The sequence below is a fragment of the Ochotona curzoniae genome, unplaced genomic scaffold (genome assembly GCF_017591425.1).
Source record: "Ochotona curzoniae isolate NIBS_2020 unplaced genomic scaffold, NIBS_Ocur_1.0 contig_883, whole genome shotgun sequence".
NCBI classification, from domain to species: domain Eukaryota; kingdom Metazoa; phylum Chordata; class Mammalia; order Lagomorpha; family Ochotonidae; genus Ochotona; species Ochotona curzoniae.
Window position 1 is genome coordinate 47,104,320 of NW_024466599.1, and position 21,128 is coordinate 47,125,447.

The following is a 21,128-nucleotide window of genomic DNA, read 5'->3' on the forward strand; positions in this document are numbered from 1 at the left end:
CTAGGGGCCAAACTCCAATGACAAATTCATGGCTTTTTACCATAGTTATCAAGAAACTGATAATAAAATGTATCAGCACTATAAAGTGTTTCTAGCAAAACCGAATTAAAAGATAAGGGGTCCGGGCTGCTATGAACTTATAAATCTGTATATGGCTTTTCATGATATATGTTTCATGGTCTTTTAGAATCTGTAGTTTGCATGATTTTCAAAAAAATTTTTGCAGTAAAACAAAATTTTTTTAAATTAAATATTTCATGAATTTTTTTGAAGGGACTTCATATTGATCATTTCTATGCATTGTCACGAATTGAAGTTTCCTTATTTCCCAATAAAACATTTGGAAATAGCATCGTTTCTGGGTAGATTTAATAGCTTGACTATAGAAACATTTTCTTAAACTTGTTATGGAAAGCATTAGTTACCCATAATAATATTAGTAGTGCCATCTGTTATTCTTCTGAACAAAAATGGCCAGACATACATTTTTAAGCTTTTAGAATATTTATGAAGATACTAAAAGTTCAAACTAACTTTGTGAAACTTCATAAAACTTCTGAAACCTGCAATCCCTTCTTTAGTGAATAACATAATGTAGAATACTAACAGTTCTATTGTGCATTGTAATTTTATTTTGATAGATTATGCATTGGAATTACATCATTCTACTTGTGATGTTTTGGTCAGCTAAAAGTGTGAATCATCATGAAAACTCTTGAACATATTAAGCTGTAACATTGATTTTGATTCGTAAGCTAAGTTTCTATTATGGTTCATTATTTGTAAGAAGAAGGCACAAAAGATACCAGAAACAAAATGATTTAGAAATACTTATATTTGTATTAAGATTTTGAAGAAAATATCTCTGATGTTTACTATAGAAAGAAATTGGTTAAGACGATTCTTTAAAATTCAGAAATGATGCAAGAATTAGGGACATTTGTATTCATACTCTAAATTTTGTAGATGATCATTTTCCAAAGAGCATCCTCTGGGATCATTTTGCAGGTTAATCTTTCAAAAAGAAAATTTTCTTTCCTTGTTTAGAGATTAGTTTTTTTTGCATTAGCAAATTAAAGGATCTGAAATGTTCAACAATGAAAAAACTTCATTAATGGAGCATATGTGTATTTCTATAAATAATATCCATTTATTTCAAATTTGCATAGAATGTTATGATCCTTCAGGCAAATTTTTACATCTAAAATCTAAGTTAGTTTCATCTGCGTCTAAATTTTATAAATATTTTCCTATGCACATGTAAAATATAATACCTCCAAATAATACTCATTGAAACTGAAAGAATTTGCCAATGGGAGTATGCAAAAATATGTGCTGTGGATGTATTACATCAAAATAGGCTTTAAAAAAAAACAGATACTGATCCTTGATTCCAAACAACCAACACATGAATTATCACTGACAAAATATCTTTTCCAGTTTTAATAAGATGTTAAAAAATTGAGGGGAACAACTTTTGTTGTCTCCCTCTGTGCTTGTATCTTTGGGGGAAAAATTGAAAGACATGCTGAGGGCTAGTTGTATGTTGAGAGTATTTGTATAGGGATCTTCAGCTATTCACTCAAGGGAAGCTTGGTAAAATAATCACAGTGATTTGCTACAGGAAATTGAAATCTTTTTTTTATAATATCCCTCTTTACATCATTCTCCTAACAATTTCTTTCAGGGAGAAGGAAAGGGACTGGATCTACTTGGAAACAAAAAGTAAATGTCTAATGGAAAATAATTTTGGTTAATGGGTTAAATATACTGTATAATTATCCTTGTTGAATAAGAGTGAAAAAAAATCATCATCACTTTCTCGTTTATTATATTCTCAAATTATTTGTCTATCGATTAGCTTCCATGTTCACTCTTGCATTTTCTCTCATTTTCAATTCATGAACGATCACTTTTTCTCTTTTGGTGTATCGGTAGATTCAGTCACTGGATAAACTGATGACTCTATTAGTCTGTTTTGCATTGCTGCAATGAAATGCTGGAGGCAGCTAACTATAGCAAGAGCAAAGACCTATTAAGTTCAGTCACCAGCATCAGCTCAGATCTGTTGAGGAATGTGGCAGATGTCAAGAGAGCATGTGGAATAGATGTACACATTTTAAATAAGCAGCAGAGAAGAGGAGGGACAACGGTCTGACATTCATAACTATATTATTTAGTAACCATATGAGAGTCCTTAACAACTACCTATTACGGCCTAGTGACTTAAGAACTCCCATGAGGGTCTCTATCCCAAAGACTCCTCTCACCTGCCCCTCCCAGTAACAAAACCTTGGCCAGGTTTTTTAATTGTAAAATATGTTGTCTTCTGAAACAAAATATATATTCATCTGTATATTTTGTATATTCACATATACAGTTATATGCATTATATAGCATATAATATATATTTGCAGAGCATATTTATATAATATGTTACATATCATATGTAATATAATATATAATAAATATATAATTGTCAGGTGTCATTACTATCCATGTAATTTGGAGAGAGAGGACATGTTTAACTGAGAGCTATTTGAAGACTACAGCACCAAATTGGAAACAAGATTGAGCATCAACATGTAAAACAGGAAAATCAAACTGTCCAGACATGTAGCTAAATTTGAGAAATGGCAAAGAATTTTCATCTTAGAGTACACCTGAGACCTGATGGGCTATCTTTGCAATGTGTTGAAGAATGTGAGATTGCAGACAAGTTGAGGGTAATACAGTATAGTGATTCATTAACCTTCTCTCTCATAGACACAAGAACTGAAAACTTTAACAAAAATGTTCCAGGTGTTTGTGATGCCTTATCTGAACAAGGGAAAAAATATATGGTGCAGATCAAGGAATTTTCATTTTTTTCTGGGTGGGCAATGTTTGCACAAGAAACTGAAACCATGGAGAGACTGAAGGGGATCACACAGCATCACACACTCACACACAGATATGAGTCTTTTTTTTTTGTTTTGTCTAGTTTTAAAGCTACCTAGTTGTATATTGGAAGTAAATTCTGAACAGCTAGCAGTTCTGCACTAATGGATTAAATGGGGATCAAACAAAGGAAACCAAGAATTATAGTTGTAAAGGTCTTGGAAATGAGCTTAGATTGAGGTGCAGTTGAAAATCATAGCTAATGTTTACAATAAGCATTATATGCTATTATGCAAGAATCTTCTAACTCCAAAGGCTAGTTGAAATATTTCTGTCACTTATCACTGATAATGGCATTGATATACCTCAACTTTGATAACAAATGTGATCTGAACTCAAACATCTGATATTTTGAAAGTAAATGTTCTCCAAACCTTGAAGACCACAGGCAATGAATTCCTGTCGTACTGACTAATCCAATACATCATTGCCTATGACAGTTGAATTCTTTTTTAAAAATATTTTATTTATTTATTTATTTATTTATTTATTTATTTATTTATGTATTTGAAAGTTGGAAGTGGAGGGATGGAGGGAAGGAGAAAAAAGAGGAGAGGAGAAAAGCAGAAGAAGAAAGGAAAGGCAAGGGGAGAGGAGAGGAGGTTGGGGGATGGAGGAGGGGGCGGAGAGATGTTCTATATCCTGGCGTACTTTCTGGATGGTTAGAATGGTCAGATTTGAGCCAGGCCAAAGTCAGGAACCATAAGTTTCTTCGTGGTCTCCCACATGGGTAATAGGGGCCCAAATCATTGGGTCATCCTCCAGTGATTTTCCCAGGTCTTTAGCAGGGACCTGGATGGGAAGTGGAGCAGCTGGGACACAAACCAGTGCCATATTGGATCCAGAGTCATAGCCAGCATATTTACCTGCTGTTCCATAACTCTAGGCCCAGAAAGCTGGATCTTGATCACAGTGCTGGGTAACTTCAGAGGCGGCTGTCACCTTTCTGACCCTGACCTGCTCCCTAAGTGCCATTCTTCCAGATCTCGCTTCCAAACTATCCTGCTCAAATTTGAAAGTACTTATCAGGTTTTGTTTGGAATCCCATGAATATGGCCTAAAACAAGCTGCTATTTTATTTATCACTTAGATCTCCCACCCAGATTTAATTAAGGGGGAAAAGATTTCAAAGGCAAATTGTTTGGATTCATTCTTCAGCTTTAGCCATGAACTCAGAGCAAGCACAACATTGAAAATCTATGGAGATCAAATTGTGGTCAATTCTTCCTCCGAAACAAATAACTTCTAAAAGTAAGAACAGTTAGCAAGACTGTTCTGGGATCTGCAGGGCTAGAAGTTCACTTAGGTTAACTGATGGGCAAAGTTACAATCCTAAGTCCAAATCCAAATCAAAGTTCAAGAATTAAGTTATGATTGAATAGATGTAAATCTGAACAGAGAAAGAAATTCACAACCAAGGCATGATAAAAGAGGAACTTATTAAAGGTGTTGGACAGCAGGAATTCTGCATTTCATGAATAATGAATAGTTGAGTCATAGCACAGCAAGAAAACTTACCTTGGGTTTCAGTGATCAGATACTTAAAAATTAGGCCATTCTTTTATATAGTCACATAGAAATTTCTTATACTAGGAGTGTAAGGTCATGCCTATGTGGATTAGTCAAAAATGTCAAATAAGTCTTTTCTTTGGCCAAGTGATTTTATTTCCTAGAAGGTCCCTTTGATTCCTTATCATGTGTAGCAAATTTGAATTGCAAAAATAGTTTCTGTTAGTACTATGTCATAAAATAATTTTTCAACAGTTCAGCTATTGTAAAATTTCACAGGATATCTAAATAAGCCACATGATTGGAAACTCCATGCAGCTTCATCATTCTTAATGATGAATTAATTAATTGCCAACAAAGCAGATTCTGAATTTACAATACATAGCCTAGCTGTAGTATAAAGATAAGTGCTGGCACGAAAAAATGTCACTTTCGGGGAATGAGGTCTCAGTACTACTAATAAACACAGATTCAACACAAAAAAACTGCATCTTTTTTTAGAAAAATCTTTGAATTTGAGATACAGTGAGATAGAGTGGAAGGAATCAAAAAACGTAGGGAAAGTGGCAGGCAGGAATTGCAGGAAGACAGGAAGTGTAATGTACAAATTTACAAATTCACTCCATACATCCTCACGGTGACTTGGGTTGAACGTGGCTGAAGTTGGGAACTAGGCATTCAGTCCAGGTTTCCCATAGGAGTGGCAGGGGCCCAACCACACGAATCATCAGAGCCTCCTCACAGGGTCTGCATTAACACGTATCTGGAATTGTGACTATTGCCAAAGGCTGAACTCAGTCACTCCAATATAGAGCGTGAGAGTCTTACCACAAGGACAAATACCATCCTCAGTACAGTTAAGTCAATCAATTCAAGAAGAGGGGAAAAACTACTGCAAATGTATTAATAGCCCACTAAGCTACAGTTTTAATATAGACAAAACTGTTACCAGAATGGTCTACTTAACTACCTGAAGTGACAAAATTGTCAGCCAAGACAGATGCAAATGTCTTCTATTGCTGTAACAAATGGAGAACAGAAAGCTCCAAGTATTCTTTACAGTGAGCACTGAGCCGTCAGAGAAAGTTCTTTGTTGAAGATTCAAAACAAGATTAAATATTAGAAGCACTTGCAAGATTTTATCTTTGAAGCATCTGTCTTCAGAACAAAAATTCATTGTTTCTGAAATATCCTTCAGCAGGAAAATGTAACAGAGTTTGAGGTATGTATTAAAATGCTTTAAAACATGTTTCACGATTCATCACTGTGGGAGTTGTGACTGCTAAAACAAATATTCTTTGAAAATCCTCATGCAAAAAAATTTTCATATTTAAGAAAGTTTAGCACCAGCACAGAAAACTAGATATCTGACTTGGAAGCTCCCAGTTTGGTGTGTGAAAGTGATTAGCTGTTTTTTCAGGAAATGGATTGGCTTTCTGTTGCAGTGATTGGTGATATCCACTGGGTATCTGAAGGCAGGCAGGCTAGCAAAACTTGGAAGAAGAAAAGCAACAGGGAAGCAAATGCCCCTAACAGGCATTTTTCAAGATGTAATGACATCTGAATATTTGAGCTGCATGGTAAAATACAGATTTTGATTTAGTAGATGTAAGATTGAAATTTTATATTTATAATATTCTCTCTTTATCTCAGAAAGGGAAACATAGATTCACTTCATAAAAAGGAGCTTTGACTTCTATACATCCTGCTCAACCTGAATTTCTCTGCATCAAGGATTTGTTAATGTTTTTATAACTTTTAATGGGTAACTGTTTATACTTCTGGACACATATATTTCTGATATGGGTATGAATTATATGAAAACACCTCAAATATGTATCATTCCTTGTGGTAAGAACATTTTTTGCCATTTGATTCTTTTGTTCTTTATGTTAATGTAATGTAATACAAAAAGAACAGATTTAATACAGTTTATAGAAACAATTCTAATAATATGATAATCCTTCCTTTTACCTTCCCTGTTGCCTGCTGTCACACTGCTGTGCAAGGAGTTTATTTTGCTACAGAACAGTAACTTTGTCCTGTTTGATAAGCAGTCCACTTTTCCTCACATGATATTCTTTCACACAGCATTTGGTAATTGTAGGTCTCATCTCTCCTTCTAGGCAGTTGATATTTTCAATATTGTGCATGCTAATGGCATTTACCTCTGTGTGCTTGGCTGATTTCACTTACCATGCTGTAGAGTTGTCTGTGCTGTTGTGACAAGATTTCCTGTGTGTTTCAAAGCTTGAAGATTGTGCATAAAAACAACAGTTTTAAATCTTGTCATCTGTTGAGGGATGTTTAGGTTATTTCCTTGTCTTGGCTAGTATGAATAATGCTGCTGTGAAAAGTGTAGGTATCTTTTTGAGATATTGGTTTATTTCTTTTGAGGACATGGCAATGTTTGTCACTAAAACAAAACATCTGACACAGGCTATGAAGAAAAGAGGTGTATTCAGCTTGCAGTTTGAAAGTCTGTATATCCAAATGGCACAGCACAGATACTTTGCTCACATCATGACATAGGTGTTAAGATGGGAGCAGAGGTGGTAGCAGGGAAGTGAATATATCTCAAACCAGGAGCAGAGAAACTGGGGGTGGTCCAGGCTTGTTTCTTTTTCTTTTTCTTTTTCTTTTTTTATTGTTGTTAACATTGTATTATGTGATACAGTTTTATAGGCACTGGGGATTCCCCCTACCCCTCCCATACCCCTCCCCCCATGGTGGATTCCTCCACCTTGTTGCATAACCACAGTTCAAGTTCAGTTGAGATTCGTTCCTTGCAAACACACACCTAGCATAAAGTCCAGCGTCTATTGCAAAGTCAAATATACAGAAAGCAGGAGATATAGTGAGGACTAGGCCATGTTGTCAGGCTCAGCCTGTTTCCTTTAAAGCAGCCGTCAAAAGAACTCAGCATGTCATAGGAGAATTCTCTCATAACATGAGTGATTTTAGGACCTCCCACTAGAACTCAACTTTTAAAGTTTCCAGCACCTCCCAATATTGCGACCCTAGAAGCCAAGCATCTAACCCATGAACCTTTAAGAGCTCATAGATAAACTATGCCTAACCATAGTAATATACAACTATAGAGCTTCTGGATCATATGGTGTTAATATCTAACTTTTTAGGGAACTCCCCATTGCTTTTGAAAATGACTATACGAATTTATACTATCATCAACAGTACATAAGGCTTCTCTCACCTTGTCTTCTTACCACTACTTGCCATGTTTTGAATGTTTGATAGTAATCAATACAACAGGTGTGAGGTAATATCTGCTTGTGATTTTAATTTGCATTTTTCTGATTTCTGGTGATGGTGGGCATTTTTTCATATATCTTTTCCCATTTGTTTATCTTGTGTGAAATGTCTACTCAAGTTCTTTAAGAAAGCAATCCCATTTATACTAGCATTCAAAATGTAAAATGATTATTAATAAAATTACTTTAGGAGATAAAAGATCTCAAGAATAAAGTATCAAACTTTGATAAATTTAATTTTAAAGTAATGCAAAAATATGGAAAGATATCCTGTCTCTATGCATTAAAATAATGCATATGTAAATAAAGAATAAATAAAATGAGGACAAAGAATTGAGCATAGTAGGTAAAGGCTCATATTCCACTATCCAGTTTTCAGTTCCAATTGCAGCTTCTTTTTAGTATAGACCCTAGGAAACAAAGGAGATGATCTAAGTGGTTTTTGTAACTCAAATGGAAAACAAGAGTTGTAATCCTGCCTCCAGGTTGGGGGTTCTGCCCCAGCAGCTCCAGCACGTGTAAAGCATTTTGGAACTGAACTAACAAATAAGAGCACTCAGTCCTCCTTACCTCCCAAATTAATTGATTAAGAATCCTGCAACTCAAAGAAATCAACATATCCTATGCAATCTACCAAAATCGAAATGTCACTGTTCACAGTAATAGGAAAAGTAATCCTGAAATTTGTATGGATCCATAAAAAGGAATACATAAGCAAAGCAACCTTGATCAAAGCAAAAAAAAGCTTGATGTACCAAACTATTGTATTTCCAGTTATATCACAAAGCTTTGATTAAAAAAAATGCATGAAACTGAAATAAAATGAGATTTATCATCACAATGGACTAGAACATAGAATTCACAAATAGAGGCTGAGTTGATTTTCAACAAAATGTCAAGAATATACATTTGGGGATGTATTTTTAATAATGTTGGGGAAAATAGATATTCATATCTAGAAAAATAATCCTTAATACAGTAACAGAGTGGAAAAAAAAGAGGATTAAACAAGACCAGCAACTATAAAACTACCAAAAGAAAAGCTCAATGATTTTGGTTTAGACAGACATTTCTTGAGTTATTCCAAAAGCATAAATACTGAAAACAAAAACAGATGGAGTTGAAGCCAATCCAAATGTTTTTATCTAGTAAAGGGAAAAAATAGTGCAATGAGATAACCCTGGGATTGAGAGAAAATACTTGTAAGTACCACATCAGAAAAAGGCATAATCTTAAAAATATAAAGTACTTAACTTAGAGGACATATCAGTGGTTTTTAAACTCAGCTGCAGAGTAGAATTGCTTTAAGATTTCACAACTTCTGCTGCATAGATCATATCCCAAATTAAGAAATAATCTTGAGTTGTATTATGTGACAATAGTGGCTGCTGAAGCTCCAAGATAATTCCAATGTGAGGCCAAAATTGCGAATCACTGGCATAGATTGAGTTTGTAACAACCTAAAAGCAAAAATTACCCAATTGTTTTTAACTTTTACTCAGCGATCAAAACGAGCAGTTGCTGTGATCGTACAAATATGTTTGCTGTCATCTAACTGGGATTTCTTATGCCACTTGATGATGGTAACTTTTCAGAATGAAGCTCATTCATGTTCACTCATTATTTTGCTCAATTGGACACAAACTGCAATGACCTCACTCTCCATAGAGTTGGTGAAACAATAAAATAGAATTCTAAGTATAAGCTGCCATTAAATGACATATGATATAGTAATTGGTAATCTACAGTGAATCTCACCTTCAGTTAAATATTGAATGAAGAAACAGCTACTATCATTCCATACTTATGGAAAGGCAGCCATTAAGGTAATACCATATTGACCAGCGAAAATGAAATAAAAGCAGCTTTGGCAAGAAAAGCTAAATGACCTCATAATTATAATACTTATTGTCAATATCTTGATCTGCAAATAATGTAAGGTTATAGAATACACTTTGGTTAGGTTACAGTTTTCCACACTGCTGAGCACCATCACAATAAGAACCACTTATAAACCTGAAATATTTTGCATGCTAATGAAAAGCACGTTTCTTTACTAATGTGCATGATAATTAAGAAGCAAATATATTCTTATCCAGTAGCATTTACAAGATAAATCCTAAATGTTTACATACAATGGAAACACATAATTACTTCTCTCAAAATTCAAACTTGTACTAAAGGAAATTTTCTTATATAGTATGTGACCTCTTAATTCTGTAAAATTAAATTCTTACTCATCTCTTATCTATCCAGTCAACATCCTTTATTAAATTTAGTGACTAAGTGCTTAGTGTATCAAACAAGTATGCTACATTCTGAAGTGGGCAATCACAGACATTCTTAAAAATTACAGTCTCAAATATCAATATCATAAAATTGCAGCTATGACAGATCCTTACCAAAAAACAACTCTGATGATAAAATACTCTAAAACAGGTAGTTTACCAATTGAGATGTCAAGGAAGAGTTTCCTAAAAAAGCAATATTTGAGTGGCAACTTAAAGAATAGACCATTTTAATGAAAAGAAAATGAAGGACATCAGAGGTGACAATATATGACAGAAGGGATCGTGGCAGGTCGGAACAATGGAATGGAGCTAATGTGTTTCTAGCTAGAGCAGGGAAGGAGAGGAGATGGTGTTCTAGGCTGTTCTAAAATGTGCCACTGTCCACATTTTGGTTTATGTGTGTTTATTAAGATGAATATGGGTATTTATTTGGTAAAAGAAATCAAACTTATAGAATTCAATGAAAGAAATAAAAACATCATGGCTATGTAGAAGTTTATAATAACTATAACCTTCAAGTCACAGCACTCCCTTCTCTGACTTTGTTAACTTAAAGTATTAGTAAGTATATTACATTGTAATTAATAAAATTAAAATTGTCTTATGAATTTAACTGCTACCTTTTAAAACTATTTATTTGAAAGAGCTACACAGAAAAGGAGAGACAAACAGAGTTCCCACACTCCCTAAGTGGCTATAAGGACCAAGTCAGAGCCCTTCCTGAACCAGGAGCCAGTTTCATCTTCTGGTTCTCATAGGTGGTAGGGGCCCAAGTACTTAGCTCATATTTCACTCTTTTTCCCAAGCCGTTCACAGGGAGCTGGATCAGAAGTGAAGCAGCCAGAATAGGGACTGATACACACATCAGATGCTGGTATTGCAAGCAGTAACTTCACCCAAGATACCACAAGACTAGCATAATTTTTAAAAACAATGTATAGTAGCCCATTCTATATTTTCCTGTGCTCTTTTCAGTATTTTACATTCTGTGATACTTCTCTAAATAGATATGGTTATAATATATATTAGATATAATTATCTATATATTATGTATATGCATTGCTAACCAACTACTGAAACAGGTATATGCCTAAATGGAGAACTTAGGAGACAAATTTATATCAGGGTTGACTTTGGTTCAGAATTAGAAAACTCCACTTATTGTCTGTAAGTAGAGACACAGTCTTTCTTTTGCTTTTGACACTAACCCCCTAACCTATAACATTTGCACTAATATGGAACTCAGGTGAGAGTCTATATATTATTATGAAATATATAACTTTTAGATCATGCCTTAAGTCTTTCCAAGTTCATCAAGGCTCTTGAGAAAGTAACGATCATATTGAAAATGTATTTTTTAGATTCATTTATTTTTCTTGGAAAGTCAGATTTATAGAGAGAAGGAGATACAGAAAGATCTTCCCTCCATTAGTTCACCCCACCCCCATCCTCCAAGTGACCACAACAGCTGGAGCACAGTTGATCTGAGGATAGGAGCCAGGAGCTTGTTCCAAGTCTCCCATGTGGGGACAGGGCCCCAAGGCTTTGGGCCATCCTCTATTGCATTCTCAGGCCACAAAAAGGGAACTGGATAGAAAGTGGAGCTCAAACGGAATCCCCAAAAGATTAGGATTTAGCCATTGAGTTATCATGTCAAGTCCCATTTCCATAAATTTTAAAAAACATTTTCATGTGACAGCATTATTTCTAGTCTAAACAGTCTGCCTCAAGGAATACTCATTTACAAGGACAACAATTAACAGCTTCTTTAGAGGTGATAGAAGATGAAAATGAAGATGAAAAAGAAATGTCTGCTTTCCTAACTCCCTCAAGCAAACAGAAAGTCAAATAACCCGATCTCACTCATTTGGCATCTGAAAATACACTCTCATAAATGTCTAGTGTAATAATTTTGCTTCCCAGAGGCTACAAAGGGAAAGGGGAAAGGGAAAAGGAGGTGATAAGAAAAGACTAATTAATGTGTACTAGGTTATTGTGAGATGGAATTAGGAAGTTACAGTGTCCAATTATACAATAGCATAACTATAAGTGTCATTAATGTGTTGTATATTTCTCTATTAAATAAGCAAGCAGTGACTTTAAGTCAATCACAAAAGGACAAACACCATGTATTCTCTCTGATCTAAGGCAGCTGTAGTGCAAATTGCAAGATCAGTAACCCTTTCCATACTGCTTTTTATGCATCCCATGTATTTTGATGTTTTTGTTTTTATTTTTGTTTGTTCTAGTTTATTTTGTCTTGTCGAATTCATCACTGGATCATGGATCACACAGTGGCATGATTTTACCCAAGAGGCTTTTGTGTTTTCTTATTTCGTTTCTTCAACCATGTGTTGGTTATTGGGTGGCACATTTTTTGACTCCATGGTGCTGTAAATTTTTTGTTTGTTTTTAATTTCATACCTGTTGTTGACTTTGTTTCATGGCTTCTCATTTAAGGGAATGTATAGTGACTGCACGATATACTATCATATCCAGATGTGAAAATATAATGCAGTATGCATTTCTACTTCCAAATCAAAGATGGACTCCCAATGAAACTTTTGGACATATCTAGATAATAGGATGCTGGACTGTCAGGCGTTGTCTGTACCAGTAATGTTGGGGCACAGTTAAATAACAGACTGATTGACTTATGACTGCTTATGAAGGACTATACTATTGTAATAATATGGAGAAAATCAGTCAGAGGTGTAGGAATTTGGGGAGGGAGTAGGGAAATCCCAAATAGCATAGAATTGTACGATAAAAATCAAAATTCAAAAAAAAAAGGGGGAGAAAAAATCATGATGTACTTGTCAGTGCTTGCAAAATTTCTAGAATGAGAGGCAAAAGAAGTACAAAATGAAACAATGATAATAAGAAAAAAAAAAGTAAGCAAGAAAAAGATAGGAATGTTGGTGTTTTCTCCAGAAAAAAATGGACAGAGGCATGGAGGTGGCTGCCAAAGAGTAGCTGAGAATTTTGACCACCTGCACAGCTATAAAAAAAAAAAAATTCCAAACCAGCCCTCCCATAACCTTTAGTTCATTGTAATACCATTGTGATAAAATTACCATACCACTAGCGCAGTCATCATGCACCCCTGGCAGGTAACTTCCAAGATTACTGAAGCAGGCAACAGAAATGGGCAGTCTTAAACCCAGCCTGAAACTCCACCCTTTTGACTATCCCGTTAATCCTTGTCCCAAACATCCTGACCTGTACCCCCAGAATCTGAAATGTGCAGCCTTTTTTCTTCAGTGCTTGCTTACTACTATTGCTCCTGGTCCTGTAGTTTTATTTTGCGTAAATAGTTTCTCTGCTGACTTATAACTGTATCTCTTTGACATTTGAGTCCCTTCCCTTGAAGAAAAAAAGACTGGACCTAACCAGGGGTCATGCCACAACAAAACATTAATGTCTGAGGAATAGATACATTTATCCTGAGTGCACAATACACAATGTATACATACATCCCAGTGTCACATAATAATCCATATATAAGTCAAATGCATGTTAATTCTTAAAATCAACACCACTGTTTGAGACCAGGATGTAGAAGGAAGTTGAAGATCTAGGAGATTTTGCCAGGTCTACGGGCTGAAGCATGAGGTTAAACAAATTATAGGGAGCAGCATCTCAAGAAGGTGTAATGTCTGAAGAAGATAATGCCAGGAGGATAGAAACAAGGAGGGCTTAAAGAGTGTGTGTTTCTGGGTATGGGAGGCGTTGTCTGGAGTTAGGAATTTTGAAGGGCAAGCTCCAGTGAAAGTCACAGATCCATTTCCCATGAAATTAAGGTGAAGTCATGCAAGTGTGCTTAAGGGAAACAGCCTCAGGTGAACAGCGTTCCTTTTGTTTGTGTCTGTCGAAGTAACTTTTGTTTTCATTTGACTGTGGTAACAGCTGGAAAACTTCATCAGTTTAAACTGTGGATGAAGTCACCATGTGTTCTATAAGTATTCTATAAACCTGTACTTACATATAGGTATAGATGTAAGTATTCATTTATAAATATTCCTTCAAAGTAACCAATTCTCAAACACCTTGAAACTGGTGGGTTAGGGAATCAGTACCCTGGAATAGGTACCAGCCTAGAATAACATATCTAGAAAGCTGTGTAGGCACAGATTCTCTCATAAAGCAAGAAGAAAGATATCATCAAAGATAGAGTGGTTGATAATGCAGTTTGCTTTAGCAGTCTATTGAGAGTTTCCAGCAAATCTGTGAACCATGTTTGGTGGGCAAACAGTTATTTTAAAGCTAATAAAATGTATGTTTGCCAGTACTTGTTATGGGCACAGGGAAGTCCTCCTGAAGATCAGTGATTCTTACATTTTCCTTATGAATGGGGAAGAAGATGAGTTTTAGAAGTAGTTTGATTATTTGGCGGTGAAGGAAAATTCTATTCAGAATGGGACATTCAATGCAATGAGGGGCCAAATTATTCTGCATCATGATTAGAGCTTGACTTACTTATGGTTGTCTTATATCCTTTTAAGGATTTTAATGAAACTAAATGAAGGCTGGGAATGGAGTGGGTAGAAGTCACCTCTTCCTTTGGGAAAAACAGGAAGTAAATAAGGATCTTTCACCCAAGGATCTAAATTTGGACGAAAGAAAGATGCTTGAGTACTTCTACAAAACAGAATGGGCCTTCCAGCTCTGACCTAACCAGAAAAAGAATGGACAGAACATCCCAGCATGGCCCATAATTTTAAAAACATTTATGTGTACAAGACGCTATTTGTTTTCTGAATATATCAAAGTATCTATAAATTGCATCTCATTAAAATGAACATGAGCATGCAATTCACAGAATACTCATTGCTAAATAAAATAGAACCCCATTCGAAATATGATTTTATCAGTTCTATGGTTCATCACCTTATACAGGGTTCTCAATACATTGTGTTTACCATTTATTAAGTTGTGCTTTGTCCACATCTCATAAGTATGTGGTTCAATGACTTATCTCAAACTGAGTGTTTTAATGTAGCCCAACACCAAGGTCAGAATATAGAGTATTGCACTTCCTGTCACTGTGCTTCCTTATTTGCCTTGTTAAATTTTGTTGAACATCTGTATTTGGTGCTGGCCATTCTTTTGGGGCTTACGTAAGAGGTTCCTTCCTTCTTTGGGGTGAATTAGAGGCACCCATGAGGTTCGGGAGGAGCTGGTGAGATGATTGTACCAGAGGCATAGTGTGGAAGCCTGCTGCCGTAGTCTACAGAGCAGACCAGTGTAACTCGTCTGTAGAGGACAGAAAGATATATAATTTGGCTTTCCAGATCATAAATGGTCATTCTAGTTGCCTTGCTGAATTCCAATTAAAAACAAACCTTGCACTTCTATTAGTCAATCTAATCACGACGCTGTCACCTATAAAGCAAGTAATATCTAGAGAATAATTAGAGACCATCAGAAGCACTTCAGGATGGGAGCTGTGCAAAAATCCTGAACTTCACTCTGCATTTAATCCGGGCCTTTTTAAAATTTTTTTGTAGACTCCTAAAGGCAGTACAGCTTGACAATTAAAGTTTCTATTTGCTTATTTCCAACTTTGGTTTAGTTTGAGCTTTCAAAATATTGCAATAGTCAGCATTAAGTTTGGGAAATGTCCAGAAGCAAGAAAGACTGGTTTCTGTTATATTTAGCAACATTGCTTAAGGAAAGCACTCAGAATTTCACAGTTTCCTAAATCTCAAATTCATTAAAAGTAAAGTTCTCTAGTAAAATAGTCAAGGAACAGTGGAATTGATATAAATCTTGAGAGTTTCTACTTTTGACAGTTTATTGATCAGTTAAATATATATAAATATATATACAGGATATATACAGATACACTGGACCATTGGTCTAAATGCCACAACTGCGTCTTTCCAAAGCCCACAGCCTGAAATCCTAATTCCAAAGGTGATGGTATTGGGACATGGGGTCTTTTGATGGTAAGTAGGTCGTAAGTTCTTTGTTACCCTTTACATCACCTATTCTTCATAGCAATTGAAGACATATTCAGAAAATGAAAGATCCTCACCAAGAAACAAATTATGCCACAACTTGATCTTCGACTTCTAGTCTGCAGAAGTGTGAGAAGTAATTTTTCATATATATGTATGAAAAGTTTCACATATGAAACCTATATATATATATATGAACCTTCACTTCAATTAGAGTGATTGATTAAAAAGATGATACAATAGTAAGGATTTTGAAAAAAGTTGACCCCATGCCATTCTAGTAGCAATGTAAAATGTTATAGCCACTTTGGAAACAGTATGATATTTTCTCAGTTAAATAAACATCATACAATATGATTCAGCAATATCATGTCTGGGCATATATAACCCAGAAACATTAACATAACACCTTGTTCACATAACACCTTTTACTTAAATATTCCTGGTACCATTTTTCATAGTTACTGAAACATAGGGAAATGATGCGAATCAGTTAATGAATGGAGAGTCATAGTGCAGCATATCCTTACAATGATATATTATTCTTGAACCATAATAAGGTGCAAAATGTATAAAGTTTACAGCATTCATTTTTGTAAATTTATATAAAAGGAACGGATTTCATATATACAATTTTAAGAAGATAATACTTCAGACTCTGTATGTCTTTCCTTTTTCATTTTTCTTTATGGAGACTTACTTTCAGTTTGCTTTTTAATCTTTTTTAACTTGTTGAACTCTATTTAATGGAATATTAGCCATTGTCTATCATATAAATTGAAAATATGTTATCTTGAAAAGCAAAAAAAAAAAAAAAATTGAAGGTAGGAGGAAGGGAAGTGTCATTATAGTCTTATGACTGTGTCCAGGAACTACATTGAATATATTCCTTTTCTATTAATATCAAATTAAAATGCGAAACCAATCACAAGACTGAAAATTATGTTATTCTGTATATATGAGGTATCAAAATAGGCAAATTGATAAGACAAAGATTAGTGGCTGCCCAGGGCTTAGGGGACTTGGAAGATGAGAAGTCAGACAATATAAGCAGTTCACAATGTTTTCATAGAATAATGAAGTACCTTAAAATTGAATATGGAGATGAATGCACAACTCCATTAACTATATATATTGGAGTGTATGTTTTTCAAATCATGTAATTGTGTAATTCCAAGTTCATGGAAAATGTGTCTTATGAAAAGCTACACATGGATTATAAAATTTAATTGCACCAAAATAATAATGATAATAATAATCCTTAAAGTATGTTTCTCCATAAAATTCTCTGAAATGTAAAAATAAATTTAACACTTATTCAATGGAGTGTAGTGTATCAGAAGAGGCATTGGAAGTAAACAGAAGGCACAAATCATATTGGATAGCTTAAGAGGAATTTAATGAAGGATCTGACACTAACAGTATTGGCAATGGTTAAAGTAGGCCTGTAGAGAGTGGAAGATCCACCCTGGAGACAGGGAATAAATAAATGTGTATGCATGGTTTCTGGAAATGGACCTAATTACCTGACAGAGCCATTCTGTTGAGTCTGATAGTTGCCAATGAGGGAGGTGTCAGAATGGGTGGGGAAATAGGTATCCACACCTCGGTTTTCTCCCTTCCGCGGCTCTTCTGATGGAGTGCCTCGCAGACCACATCCAACCTAAACCTAGTACGAACAAGCCTGCTGGTGTACTCTCCATCTGCCCCATGGAGCACTGTATTTGGAAGAAAAGGTGTAATAGTTGTGTCACATGCGAACAGTGCAAATACAATTAGAATTTTCACTCTGAGTCTATGCAGTCAACAAAACAAATATCCAATTATTGAATTTGTGTCATTTATTTGAGCAAACTTGGAAGATGTAGAGCAGCTCTATAAATCATTGAAGAGGTAATGCATATTCTGTATTTTCAAGCTGTTTGCACTAATGCATTAATTTAACAGAAGTGTTATATATCATGTGGCCTGCAGCAGGAGTATTATGACCCCCAAATTGATTTTCCATCTTTTGTGAGGGGTGTTTTTTGTTGTTAGTGTTTGTTTTATACTGTAAACACTTATTCCTTGGTAAATCAGAACTTCATTGTTCAGACCTGCCAACCTACATTCTTCTGTGGCCTTACTTGTATTATCAGTGGTTTATTTTTGATAATACTGTGATGATAGTGAGTCATATTCCATTGTTAAGAACTGCTAAACTTCACTGTACTATGAGTAATGCTAGGTAAGCCCATAACCAGCAGAGTGGACAGATTGTCAGTCTCAGAGATAAGCAGGTAACAAACATCTTTTTTTCTTTGAAGGATCAATGTCTGATGTTCAAACTTTAAACTACCGTTAACAATAGTTTTTAAACATATTCAGAAGCATAAAGCTTTCTCTGAAAGTATTGGATCCAGGAAGAATAAAATCCAGACAAAATGTTAAAATGCTATTTTGCTAGTCATTTTGAAAGTTTTGTGATAGAAAAACAGTCTGAGGAATATATACAATAAAATGGAAGAGGAGATTTAACGTTCTTTAGAGCCTCAATTTCGTGTTATATAATGTCAGAATTATTAAATTTAATGTCATTGTATTACCTTGTGGATTATAGTTCACTTGTCTTATTAACCCATAATTACATGATTTGTGATATCAATATTTCTCATTCTATTTTGCCAAGCAGTAGAACATGCAGAAACATATAAAGAAAATATACAATATTACTAGGTTTTCCGTGTTCTCACCCAATTTGTATTAATTCAAAGGCTGTAATATTCTGTATATGACAAGAGACAGGAAAATATGGAAGTAAAAGTAATGGTATATGAAAGCTGAAAGAATCTATGGCATGGTGTGTGTCTGAGAGAGAGAGAGAAAGAGAAAAAGAGAGAGAGACACTATATGACCAAAACATTTTACCATATTATCACGTGGTAAGCGCCATAAATATTTGGGTTTGGTGTAGTGGGATAGTAACAATTTAGGATGAGAATTCATGTTCATACTCTTTTATAATCACAAAAATTCCACCATAATATCATTAATAAGATAGAGATTGCATTCCCTCTGGAAAAAAGCATTTTTACTACAAACAGATTTCCCTTGTTCAAAATGGAATATTGTGCCAGGTTATTAGTTTTCAATGAGTGAACAATCCCACTATTTTGTCATGAATTCTTTTTTTTGAAAGATTTATTTTATTTTTTATCACAAAGTCAGATATACAGAGATGGAGAGACATGGAGGAAGATCTTCCATCCAGTGATTCACTCCCCAAGTGATTGCAGTGGCTGGTGCTGCACCAATCCGAAGCTAGGAGCCAGGAGCCTCCTCCAGGTCTCCCTCGAGGGTGCAGAGTCCCAAGACTTTGGGCTGTCCTTGACTGCTTCCCCAGGCCACTAGCAGGGAGATGGATGGGAAGCGGGTCTTCCAGGATTAGAACTGGCACCCATATGGGATCCTGCTGTGTTCAAGTCAAGGACCTTAGCTGCTAGATCATGACACCAGGCCCTATTTTGTCATGAATTCTTAAGGAGAAGCTAAACATATGCACATTCAAATAATGCTCTAAATCCATGCTACATGAGCCGTAGTAAATATTTAATGATTACTTAACACCGCAATTCTCAGTTTTCTGATAACGTTAATTGCATGGATTTCTGAAGTTTACAATTTCAACTTATACATTCCAGGATACCTAAAATTAATTGAATCATTTATGTTGACACGTTCATTTTCATTTCAAAATAACGTGTGTTGGAAAGACCTGTAGGAGGAGATTATTTGGTCTGGTAGTTAAAATGCTGTTGAAGACACCAGTGTTTATGTCAGCATGCCTGGTGTGGTACACTGCTCCGGTCCCAGAATCCAGATCCTTTTTAATACGCCTTTTTAATTGGTGGCAGCACTGATGACCCATGTAGTTGGGCTGCTGTTGCCCACACAGAAGACTAGGATTGATTTCCTGGGTCTCCGCTTTGGCCCTGTTCCGACTTAAGCTAATTTGGAAATATGGAAGTAGACTGGTGAATGGCACGTTCTCTTTGTCTTTCAGATAAGTTTTTTTTTAAGATTTATTTTATTTTTATTGAAAAGTCAGATATACAGAGAGGAGGAGAGACAGAGAGGAAGATCTTCCGTCTGATGATTCACTCCCCAAGTGATCAGAACGGCTGGTGCTATGCGGATCTAAAGCCTGGGGCCAGGAGCTCCTCTGGGTCTCCCACAGGGATGCACGGTCCCAAGGCTTTGGGTTGTCCTTGACTACTTTCTCAGGTCACAAGCAGGGAGCTGGATGGAAAGTGGAGCTGCCGGGGTTAGAACCGGTGCCCATATGGGATCCGAGGCATGTTCAAGGCGAGGACTTTAGCTGCTAAGCCACGCCGCTGGGCCCTCAGATATAATTTTTTAAGGAACTGTAAAATATCTTGTCAAAATATTTTTTTTAAATAAAAATTTCCCTGGGGAACCCTGCCCCCAATTAGACCACTGGACTTAGGACTCCAACCACAGGGAAAATCACAGGGTCTGTGTTCTGACTGTGGAGTGCATGTGTCGGAATTCAGTCTCTTCCACTGAAGCCTGCGTAGTGGACAGCATGGCCAGGTGCACCAGGGGGGCGTGACAACCAGTTCATTGAGGCCTGGAGAGGATGTTTAGTATCATAGATGGCAGAACACATTGGACAGCTCTCCCAGCCAAGCGCTGACAGCAAGTATCTTGGCAAATGGGGACTCTAAGGTGGACTATGTCAGCCAATAGACCTTAAGTTTTCCTCAACCTTGGAGTAATGAAATCAACAGCATCTCAAAACTATCAAAACCACTTAAGCAGCACCCTCAGAGCATGCTCCACATCAGGGATCCTGGGATGACATGGGGTGGCCATCCCCCGTCCCCAGATATTGATTTGGTTAGGCTGCTGGGAACAGCCTTCACCCCTTTACTCCCCCTGCCATCCCTCCACTCCAGATAAAGGAAGAAAAAAAAATTGGAAGCAGTTGTCTCGTTCACTTTTCCCCCTGCCTCAACCCTCCCCACCCTAATCAGTGGTTCACATGGGCGTACATCCTTCTCAACTATGTAAACATCGTGAAAATTAAAACAAATGCAGTATCTTTTAAAGGAAAATATAAATTAACAAATTTGAAAACCATACAAATATCT